The following is a 12,627-nucleotide window of genomic DNA, read 5'->3' as shown; positions in this document are numbered from 1 at the left end:
AAAAATCAACACTCTTCCGTCAGTATTGATTTGAATATTCAATTATACGATAATCTTGATATTTTTCATTCACCGGTCGACTGACTTTGTGAAGTAGGCTTTGGTAAGGTAAGGACCACTGTCCCTCTCCAAGAAGGGTGAAAAATCACATTAATCAAACTCAAGAACGCTGTTATCATGCTTAGATCTTCAGTTTTTTTTAACCCAACTCGACAAACTGATATGGTTTGCAAAGTACAACGGTAATGGAATGCAATAAATCTTAATGAACGTGATGAATGTATATTCAATAAACTATACTGACATTGAGCTCCAAAAAAGTGTGTGTAAATCTTTTATCCCCTGACAAAATGTAATCTTAGTATATGACTTTATAACTTGACAAAATGAATTGGAGAATGTTATAGGTTTCATGAGAATGAAAGAACTACAGTTTTCGGCTAACTCTAAACAATTCAATGGGTGATTTCAAGTTCAGTGTTGACCTTTTGGTGTTGGTGTTAGGTCAATTTTTACACGATTAAAACACCAAACATAAAAATGAAGATGGTTCTGAAAAGTCACTCACTTGTTGTTCAGATGTCAATAATGTGATCTGGATCAATTTTAAAAACTCTGAATAAGTTTTAGAGCTATATAGGGGAAGCAATCCAAATTTCAACACCAACACCAAGGCCAACATCGGACTTGAAATCACCCAATGTTTTTTGTTTCATGTATGTTAATTGGTTGAATGGAAGATGATCACACATACAGGTGAAAATATAAAACTAATTTTATATACCCAGTTGTTCTTTGTCCGGACAGGTTGTGTGTCCAGACGATCAATTTTAGAAAGTCATTTGAAAAAAAATACAAGCGAAGCTTCGTCGATTATACAAAATGGTAGGAAATATTATATAGAGAACAAAATAGAAGATGATTACAACTATTGAATTCATATTTTTAGTGTAATCCAAATACAAAAAAAGCTTCAAAAATATGGAAAATATAAAGTGTCTGGACGCCCGACCCCCCCCCCTCTATACTCTCTTTTAGAACACGGTTATGTTTTCACAAAAATTATAATACGCCCTTTTATACCTACACTTGTCAATGTAGTCTGCCTGGTTGTCTCATCTGATATACCTATATGAACGAGTAGAAAAAACGATGAATAACTACCAGAATACGAGGAAAACAGAAGTGCGTCCAAATCATCACGTTTATAAAGTCATAAATTCACGAACTTAATTCACTCGTTTATCATGTTTACATTTATAAACACGTGGCGTGCAGACACGGGAGGGGAGGGGATCGGAGGCCATGAACCACTAAATTTCAGGACCAAGGAGTAAATAAAAAATGAGACAGAAAGGGGTATTTGATATACTATTTCCTGAATATTATGTCCAATATATTACCAAAATTATGTTTTTGTATTTATATTATCATATATTATGCGCCATCTGGCCGGCCGGCGCAAACTTTTTTTTTGGTTCATTACGCTTGTAAGGTATACTGTTTATTGATTTATTCCTTTTGTCGAGTAATAAGATGGATTTGTTAATGCATCAAATTTCATTAAACATACACGCACTATTTTTCTTCATTATTGAGGTATACAGAGCTGACAATCAGTAGGATTTTATAGTTTATGAGTTTTAAGTGGAAAGTGACAAATATGATTTTCCCCTAGAATTAGGATTTTTGATTTTTTTTAAGAATTATGATATTTGGCATGTTTTTCGAAATTTTAAAGAAAAGAAAAAGGTTTGAAAATAGGATAAAGAATAGGGGTATAAGAGTTACACATATTCTTCTTCCTCCCATCTTTGAGCAAGGGGGGGGGGGTACCGTGCGATTACTAACGTTTCCCTGGTTTAAACTATTCTGCTTACATTTATAATCTGCGTAGATATACGTGAATTCCCCAGGACATGTTTGACCTGCAGTGCATGTCCCGGTGATCGTACATGGATTGGTGGTCCTGCAATATGCAGCCCAGCCAGTCGTCTTGCCTCTGTCATCACACTGACTGTCTAGGGAGGGGTCATAAGCATCACAATCAGTAACCCTGACACAAGCTCCTTCGGTGATATTGATCGTCGATCCCTGGTCACATGTGATAGTCATCAGGGGGGACTGACCACTTCCGTCGCACCCAGTCTCTATAGAAAATACAACAAAAAGTCCTTTTCATTATAAAGGCATCTATTGGAGGGTTACACTTCGTAATTCCGAAACACGTAAATTGCCTATACCTCGATGTTCGTTAATCTGAAAACGTATATTTTTCATACCTAGAAAAGTTGTTAAGTACAATTTTTTGTTGTTGATTTGCGTTCTTTATGGGTATTGAAATAAATTCAGCTTGGTTGCCACCTTGGCAACCTTGAGCATTTTTTTAATTAGCCTAATGAGCAGAAAGATTAAAAACATAAATAATGTCATTTTACTAAGAGGTCCTGTGATGAGGAATCGATTTATGGCAATAATTTAAACATTTAAGTTATGCAATTATCGTAATCAGCCTAATTAGCATAATGAGCTAATTAGCATAAGTGTAATATATACGTATTTGTGGATGTCTATCAAAAAAAAAATGCCCAATATGTAGATAATGCATCTTTTTAAGGGTTTTGTATAGCGAGGAATTCATTTATGACATTATTTATCAATTTTAGCCAATGTAATTGCTGTAATTAACATAATTAGGATATAGCACTAATTAACACATATACATGTATATGTGTAGTACATATAAAAATATATATTTCTTTGTCATTTCATATCGAGAATGTCCGAAAACATGATTAAAACAGCTATACCACGATTTTCTATGACGAGGAATTAATTTCTGACGTTATTTTTTCCTTTTTACCAATGTAATTGTCGTAATGAGTATAATTAGCACAATGCGCTAATTAACATATATGTGCAATACATATATTCCTTTCTCATTTTATATCGAAAATACCAAATACATAAATAAAACAGCTATCCCACGATTTTCTATGACGAGGAATTAATCTCTGACGTTATTTTCTTTCCTTTTTGCCAATGTAATTGTCGTAATGAGTATAATTAGCACAATGCGCTAATTAACATATATGTGCAATACATATATTCATTTGTCATTTTATATCGAAAATGCCCGAATACATGAATAATACAGCTATCCCATGGTTTTCTATGACAAGGAATTAATTTCTGACATTACTTTTCCCCTTTTTACCAATGTAATTGTCGTAATTAGTATATTAGCATAATGCGCTAATTAACATATATGTGCAATGTATATATTCCTTTGTCATTTTATACTGAGTGAGAATTCCCCAAAACATAAATAATACAGCTATCTTATAGTTTTTCAATGATGAGGAATTCTTTTGTGACATTATCTTTTTCCTTTAAACAATGTTATTGTTATAATTAGCTTAATAAGCATAATGCGCTAATTAATTATATTTGCAATAAATAGATTTCTGTGTCAAAGTAATGTCTACATCGGCCTGAAAACATATATAATACAGCTCTTCTAATGTTTTCTATGTTGATTTTTTTTCCTTTTTTTTCTTTTTTTTTCATTTTATTTTCCACAAATCAATCAAAATACAAAGAAAAACATAATACTCTTTCCAAATACTATGCATAATTACAATATAAAAGCAGATTCTAAGTGTATGGACCTAAAGTAAAGCAAAAGCTTGTTGTGGATAGGCCCTTAACAAATAATTCATGTGTAATCATTGATAGCTACAAATAATTATAGAAAAAATAGAACTGAGTTCGGAGAAAGTTACAGAAACTGGACAAGGACGAAAACAGAGAACGTTACAAAGATCAGGGGCACACAGGTTACTAGACAAGACAAGGACAAAACAAGACATAAAAGAAAGAAAGAAGGAAAGAAGACCCGTCTATTATATTGCTGTTCACGATTGCGAAGTTTAAGTATGACGTAAAATATTTTGACAGAATTGATCGTATGCCAGTGAAATAGTAGACGGGTCCTTTGTAAGGGTATCTGCTGCTGTAAATATGAATACATCATTACAATGGTAAACATACGGACATAGCGAGGGCATGGAGCACCTGGCAGACGAGGAAAAGAAAAGTACTTGATAGTTGCTAGGAGAGAAAAAGTATCAAAGGTTCGAAGCAAAACTTAGAAGAGGTATGTGGTTGATAAAAGAGTTTCCCTCGCTACCAGGTGCCCAATCCACTCTCTGACCGTCTTAAAAGTAATACGCAATTGAGTACAAATAGATAAATATATATTGTGTATTTAAAGCTTACAGTTGGGTTCTTTTCTCAAAAGAGACGTTTTCAATTTTCTTTTAAATGCAGTTAAGCTAACAGATATTTTTATATCGATATTGAGAGAATTCCAATATTTGGGACCTGAATAAATAATAGTATTGTGGGCAAATTTTGTTCTGGTTTTTGGAAGATGAAATGAAAATGCTTGGCGTGTTGGATAGTCATGCAACTGGTTGTTTTTTATGAACATATATTAAGTGCCGGAGGCAAGTCATTATTATTCAGTTGAAACATAAAAGAACCCAATTGCAGAAAGAAAATATCAGAAACTCTTAAAACACCCTTTTCTAAAAAGAGAGGACCTGTATGAGCCCGTATATGGGCATTGGAAATTATACGAATTGCTCTCTTTTGAATAACCAAAATTTTATCAAGTTGAAGCTTGCTAGAATTTCCCCAGGCAAGAATGCCATAGTTTAAATACGGAAGTAATAAAGTGGAATATAACATTTGCATAATATTGAGTGGAAACATTGAATTAAGTTTATACATTATACCAGTATTTCTAGATAAGATTGAGCAAATAATATATAACAGAACAATCAAATTTTGTTGTGATAATAACATTTTCTCTAATTTCCAATTTGGTTTTAGAGAAAAGCATAGTACAGTTCATGCATTATTATCTTTTGTTGAAAAAGTTACTCATGCAGTCGATCAGTCTTCCCATATGGTTGGTATTTTCCTGGACTTCTCCAAGGCCTTCGATACAATAAACCACGACATTCTACTTCATAAACTTTCGCATTATGGTATTCGTGGGAAGGCCTTGGATTGGTTCAGGAACTACCTTTCCAACAGAAAACAATTTGTTTCTTTCAATGATCACCCCTCAAATATGTGCAATATTAGCTGTGGTGTGCCGCAAGGAAGTATCCTGGGACCACTCCTCTTTATTTTGTATATAAATGACTTTAGCAGAGCATCCAGTATTCTATCTTTCATTATTTTTGCGGATGACACAAATTTATTTTTTCCCACAAGAATCCGCTTACTCTTGCTGAAATAATAAATTATGAATTAACTAAAGTTTTGAGTTGGATTAGAGCTAACAAATTATCAATCAATCTTCAAAAAACCAAATACATGGTATTCAGTAATACTATAGATTCGTTGCCTCTTGATATATGTATTGAAGATATTCAGCTGGAAAGTGTTTCGTCAATCAAATTCCTGGGTGTCCATGTAGATAACAAACTCTCCTGGAAATGTCACATTGACAATATTTGCAAAACCATCTCTCGTAACATAGGCATCATAAATAGGTTAAAAACATTTATTCCTGTTACCTCTCTACTAACTCTATATTCTTCTCTTATATTACCATATCTCAACTACGGAATCCTGGTTTGGGGCAATACACACAAAAATTTACTAAACAGAATATTACTACTACAAAAAAAAGCTCTTCGTATCATTTCATTTTCACATCCCCGTTCTCACACTGACCCGCTATCCCTCGAATATAATTTGTTTAAAATCCAAGACTTGTATTTATTTCAACTAGGACAGTTTATGTACAACTATAAAAACGACATGATTCGCTCCGTATTCCACGATATGTTTCTTCAAAATAACAGTAATCATACATATCCTACCAGACATGGCGATCACTTTCATCTACCAATGCTAAGAACTATTTTTGCTCAAAGTACTTTCATTTTTACAGCCCCAAAATTTTGGAACTCTCTCCACAATGATATTCAACAGGCCCCCTCCATTAACTCCTTTAAGAGAAAATTAAAAGTATTTTTGTTAGTATCCTACAAACGAAGTTGATTTGTTTCTCTGTTAGCTCCATGCATCTTGTATTTAACACTAAATTTTCCTTTATCACCCGGGTATCAATCCCAAATCTGTGTTTTCATGCTAGCGCTCTCGTTGATCCATGTTCAAATTTTGTTCTCCCCCCCCCCTCTCCCTCTCCCTCTATCGGTCAGCCTAATTCTTTTTTCTCTCTCTCTCTCCTCCATCCTCTAATATGTCACTATATTGTTTTCTTTGTTCGCGTGTCTGTATGTGTGTGTGTCTTTGATAATACATGTCCCATATTTTTGTCACCTTATTTCCATTTTTGCTATCATTTCCTTTCTTACTCTAAAATAGTTTTTCCTATTTTATTTATCACATTTTACTTTCCCATTTTTATGATATTGTATATTCGTTCAGCCGAATGAATTTCCATATTTACTTAATTTTTATTGCTTTGTCTTGTCTTAATTGCTTTATATAAATCATTTATTCAACTAGCTATAGGGGATCCACGCTCTACAAGCAATGCTTTTTTAGTGGATCCCCTCATTTCCATATACGCTCATACAAGCGTTTGTTATATAATTATGCTAAGTTAAAAATTATTTTGTATTCGTACTTTGATTTGTATTTGCATTCGATTTATATTTGTTTTGGAAATGAAATAAATTTCTTGAATCTTGAATCTTGAATCTTGAAATATGGTTTGTATGAATTTTCCAGGTCATTTTGTCATCAATTGTTGATGAATTCATTTATGACAGTAATTTTCCATTTTAACCAATGTCAATGCCTTAATTAGAATTACTGGCCCAATGCACTAATCAACATCTATGTGCAATATATCAAGACATGTATTCCTATGACCAGTGTGTTGGCTCAGTTGGTAGAGCGTCCGTCTCACAACCGGGAGTTCGGGGGTTCAAACCCCCGGCCGCGTCAGACCAAAAGACGTTAAAAGATGGGAGTTGCTGCTACCCTGTTTGACGTTCAACGATTAAAGAGATAGAGCCTCGTCGATCTGGCCCTGCTCAGCGGCTGCCGGGCCCACGATCAATTGGGAAAAGCAATTTTTGGAGTATTTCATGTCTATTTCGAACAATAAATTATGGATTTTCATTTTTTTTCATATTTCTTCTATGTTAGTTTATATCGAATGTGCCTGAAAACATGAAAAATACAGCTATCATATGGTTAGTGGTAATTGAAATACAGGTGCAATACATATATTTCGTTGTCACTGTAGTTATTGTCTCGCATGCATTGCAGAGGGAAACTAAAGGCGCCGCTTTTCCGACGATGGCGTCGATGGCAGCGTCGTCAACATTGATATCATATAAACCAAGCAATGTCAATGTCATATAACTTAGAAAGTATATGAACCTAGTTCATGAAACTGGGGCATAAAAGTAATCAAGTATTACTGAACATCTTGCCTTAGTTTCAGGTCGCATTACTAAGGTCAATGGTCATTTACGGCCAATGAACTAAGATCTTGTTGGGGGAATACATATCGAAATCTTAACCAAGGATAAGTTTTTGAAATGTCGTCATAACCTAGAAAGTGTAAGAACCTAGTTCACGAAACTTAAACATAAGGGTAATCAAGTAATACTGAATATTCTGTTTGAGTTTCAGGTCACATGACCGAGGTCAAAGGTCACTTAGCGTCAATGAACTTTGGCCATGTTGGGGGTATTTGTGAAATTGTCATAACTTTAAAAGTTTATGGATCCACATGTAGTTAATGAAACTTGGAAATAAATGCAACCATGTAGGCCTATCCCTATATATCCTGTGCGCATGTCAGGTCAAATGACCAAGATCAAAGGTAATGTAAGGTCAATGAACTTTGGCCATGTTAGGGGTATTTTTTAACTTGGCATCATATCTTAGAAAGTTTATGGATCTAGTTCATGAAACATAAACATATGGGTAATCAAGGACGAAGGATTGTTTTGCACACATGTTAGGTCATTTGATCATGGTCTAAGACCATTTTGGATCAATGGACATCATATAAATTGTTCTTACGTGAATATTTTATGCAATAGCTGTTTTCAAAGTCAAAACTGCTGCTATATAAAATCGCGTAATGCAGGCGAGACTGCCAGAGGCGTTCCACTTTGATTAGCTCATTATGCCAATTAAGCTAATTACACCATGAATTCCTCGTCATAGAAAAACTATGAAATAGCTGTATTATTCATGTTTTCGGGCATTTTTTTAAATATAAAATGACAAATGAATATATATATATATATATATATATATATATATATGTGTGTGTGTGTGTGTGTGTGTGTAATTATATTGTGAATTATGTTAATTAGCGCAGTATACTGATTGCACTAATTGCACAATAACATTTGTTAAACGGGGAAAATAATGTCACAAAAGAAAATGTCACAAATATATACACACCGTTATATATATTTATATGTTGCACATGTATGTTAATTAGTGCGTTATGCTACGAAAATTACATTGGTAAAAAGGTAAAAATAATGTCATAAGTGAATTCCTAGTCATAGGAAATCATCGGATAGCTGTGCTATTCATGTTTTCGGGCATTCTTGATATAAAATGACAAAGAAATATATATTCATATGTAGAATATTGCTCATAAGTTAATTAGCGCATTATGCTAATTACGCTAATTAAAAAATAACATTTGTTAAACCGGGAAAAATAATTTCACAAAAGAATTCCTCATAGAATAATACCATATGATAGCTGTATTATTTATGTTTTCAGACTGTTGTAGTACTTTGACAAATAAATCTACATGCCACTATACGTTAATTAGTGCATTAGGTCGATTATGCTAATTATGCTAATTACAGCGACTGCATTGGTTAAAATGGAAAAAATAATGTCATAAATGAATTCCTCGCCATAGAAAACATAGGATAGCTGTATTATTCATTTTTCGGGCATTCTCGATATGAAATGACAAAGAAATATGTATTTTATATATATTACACACATATATGTTAATTAGTGAATTATGCTAATTACAGCGATTATATTGGTTAAAATGAAAAAAAAATAATGTCATAAATAATTCCTCGCTATAGAAAACCCTAAAAAAGATGCATTATCTACATATTGGGCATTTTTTTGGATAGACATCCACAAATACGTATATATTACACTTATGCTAATTAGCTCATTATGCTAATTAGGCTGATTACGATAATTGCATAACTTAAATATTTAAATTATTGCTATAAATCGATTCCTCGTCACAGGACCTCTTAGAAAAATGATATGATTTATGTTTTTAGTCTTTCTGTTTAAGAGAAGTAGTATATTACATATCGTACATATGCTAATTAGATGATTATGCTAATTAGGCGAATTAAAAAAATTGCTCAAGGTTGCCAAGGTGGCAACCAAGCTGAATTTACTTCAATACCCATCTAGAACACGAATCAACAAAAAAACCTTGTACCTAACAACTTTTCCAGGTCTTGTACATGGCCTATGAGACCGTCTACTACACGTAAACATGTCAAAATATGCAACCTTAAGTATTTTTGCGTATAGGGTACCACCAAGTTGCCCAATTAAGTTTACATGTAGAATCTTAACCTACAGCACGTAAAAATGTCAAGCTCTCCGCCGTTTAGAATGGGAGTTTGCCATTTGTAACCCAGTGTCCAATGATGCAAATGTGCGGTTACTGGTGCATTATTTTCAATTCACACCCCCTTCCTATGGGCTACAATCCCGCCCCTTCTACAGTGCAAAATAAAGCTTACTGCACCATATTAAAAGGTGAAAACAATCATATTTATTGAAAAGTTTTACCGAACAAGGTGTATCCATGTAAGTTGGCATTTGGCATATATCTTCAAAATATATCATAATATACAGTATATTTATATCAAGTGCGATACAGACACTGTTTACGAATTTGATTTCATTCTTTGAATGCAATTTTGCTCTACCCCCAACAAAAAAAAATGCAATAAGCTATATTAAGCAGTAATGAAGGTACATCAAAATACATCGGGGCTTAAAATCAACTTTAGATCAGAGAAAACGCATTGGTCGTGAAAGGCACAAGCACCCTCCCATGCCTACAGTGCGTATCAATAAAAAGTTTACACTTTGAAAGAGTCCTGGGAACTGCATGAAAAAGTTACGGGGATAATTTTATCTTACAAATGTTCTTAGATTATGGCCTCATCTTTCAAATGAAAAAAAAAAAATTTGGCTGAATGTTACACTTGAGTGAGCGCTGATTTCTGTAAAACTCGCAGAAATCTGTTTGCACAGAAATCCTCATCTTCACGCTGTGTCTAGGAAACACGGCGAAAGCAAACTGACCGTGCGGTACATTTCTCAAAATTTTATTTTTCTTTTGCATTTTACACCGACTGAAATGAAACAGGAGCATCTTAACATTTTTAAATAATTTTCCTACCCACATTAACATTTTAACCCTAGGTAAGCACAACCTTAACTTCAGGGGCGGCGATCCGGGGGGCAGGAGGGCACAGTGCCCCCACTTTTTGAAGCACTGAAAAAATGCCCCATTTTACGCAAGAAAAATGCCCCCTCATGAACGCGTACTGTGCCCTTTTCACCTGAGGAGGACCCATTTTAGGTATAACCTTTTCTCGCATAAGGGTCATTTTTTAAAGCAAAAATGGCCCCCTCTCGACCGTGTTCTGTGTCCTTTTCACTTGAGAAGGCCAAGATTTATGTGTTAGAAAGTGCTATTTTTCAAATCTTGGCCAATTTTTACCGAAAAATACCCCCTAACGAACGTGTACTATGGCACTTTCACCTGAGGAGGACCCGTTTTAGGTGTTACCAAGTGCCCTTTCTCGCATAAGTGCCATGTTTTAAAAGCAAAAACGCCCCTCTCAATCGTATTCTGTGCCCCTCTCACCTGAGAAGGCTCCGATTTAAGTGTTAGAAAGCGCCATTTCACGAATCTTTGCCAATTTTTACCGAAAAATGCCCACTCACGAACGTTTTCTGTGCCCCTTACACCTGAAAAAGACCCGTATTATGTGTGAGCAAGTGCCCCCTTGCATTTTTGTAAGTGCCCCCATCTCGTATCAGTGTCCCTTTTTTGCCCAAGAAAAGTACCCCTTATGAACGTGTTCTGTTCCCCTTTCACCTGAGAAGGGCCCATTTTACGTGTTAACGAGTGCACTCCTTTCAAACAAGAAAACAATATTCTCATTTGTATACGTTAATTACAAAACTTGTAAGGATAATCAAGCTTCACGAGTCATTTGAGTGGGGTGGATAAGCAATGACGTACATAATTGGAGCTCTTGCCCCCTCCCCCAATTTTGTTACGACTAAAAAATAGAGCGAATGGTGAAATACATTTTTTTTATATTTGTTGTCAAAATCTATCACAAAATTGGATTTCCGTTATAAAAATGTGAAAATTTTTGCTCGCTCACAGCTTCTCAGAAATTAACGTGATACGACATCCCCTTCAAAATGTTTGCCCCATTACGCCACTGTAAATAAGTAATTTTTCTTTGTTTTAAGAAAGTGCTTTTTTTCAAAAGAAAAGGACAGGTGTCCTTTTCCCTGTGCTCTCCACTTTCTGAACTGAATTGAATATAAACAAAAGTTTATTTCAGACATCTGCAACATTTTCTTTTACTAGATTTTTATCATTTAAAGCGTGTTTACAATTCAAATATCATTAATTTGTCCAGAAAGTGGTCTGCCATTAGTAAGGGTAACCCTTAATTTGTTCCCGGGATTTTTTCTTAACATGCAAAGGCAAAAACTATGTTAAATCACTAAATTTGAAAGACATGTGCGGAACTTTCGGGTAATTTCCATGTTAACAACTAAGGAATAACTGAATACCACAAGGGTATAGGTTTCTAATATGTTAAAAACAATTATTTTTATCTTAAAAATCTCTTAAACTGATACCTCGTAATGGTGCGCTCCGTTTCTGCAAAACAAATAAAAGAAAAATCAAATTAGTTGGGTACAATAAACACTGTCTTTTACTTCAAAAAAGTTTTGCAGCATTAAATTGTTTTAGTGATTAAATGAAAGTGTAGACACAGCAAAAATGTTATATATAGTACAATGAGAATTAAAAGAACAATAGGCCTATTGTGTGAAAATAAAAACAGAAACATCCATTATTTTTGTCTCCATCCTAACGTGAGGCACTTTTCTAAACTTGTTAAAAATGACATAATTGATGCCGGGGGGGGGGGATGATATTCAATTTCCGGATGGTCCCTTTAAACAACGAATTCATTTACTTTATTTCACAAAATAACAATAATTGCCGGTACATAGTTGATTTATCTTTAGCGTAGATATTAAATGTATATTTGAAAGCATGAAAGATTGATATTGATAATTATATACACACCTGTCTCTTTTGTGCCTTAAACATTGATGTTAAAGTGGGATTGTCACAATCATCAGCCGATGGAGATAAATCAGATTCTATAAATGAAAATCAGATCGAGAATTAAACCGGGTACTCTCAAATATTTTACATAAATGATGATATTCAACAGTTCATTACGGTATTGAACCAAAAACGTTAACATAATT

This window comes from Lytechinus variegatus, chromosome 12 (genome assembly GCF_018143015.1).
Source record: "Lytechinus variegatus isolate NC3 chromosome 12, Lvar_3.0, whole genome shotgun sequence".
Lineage (NCBI taxonomy): Eukaryota > Metazoa > Echinodermata > Echinoidea > Temnopleuroida > Toxopneustidae > Lytechinus > Lytechinus variegatus.
This window is presented reverse-complemented; position numbering follows the sequence as displayed.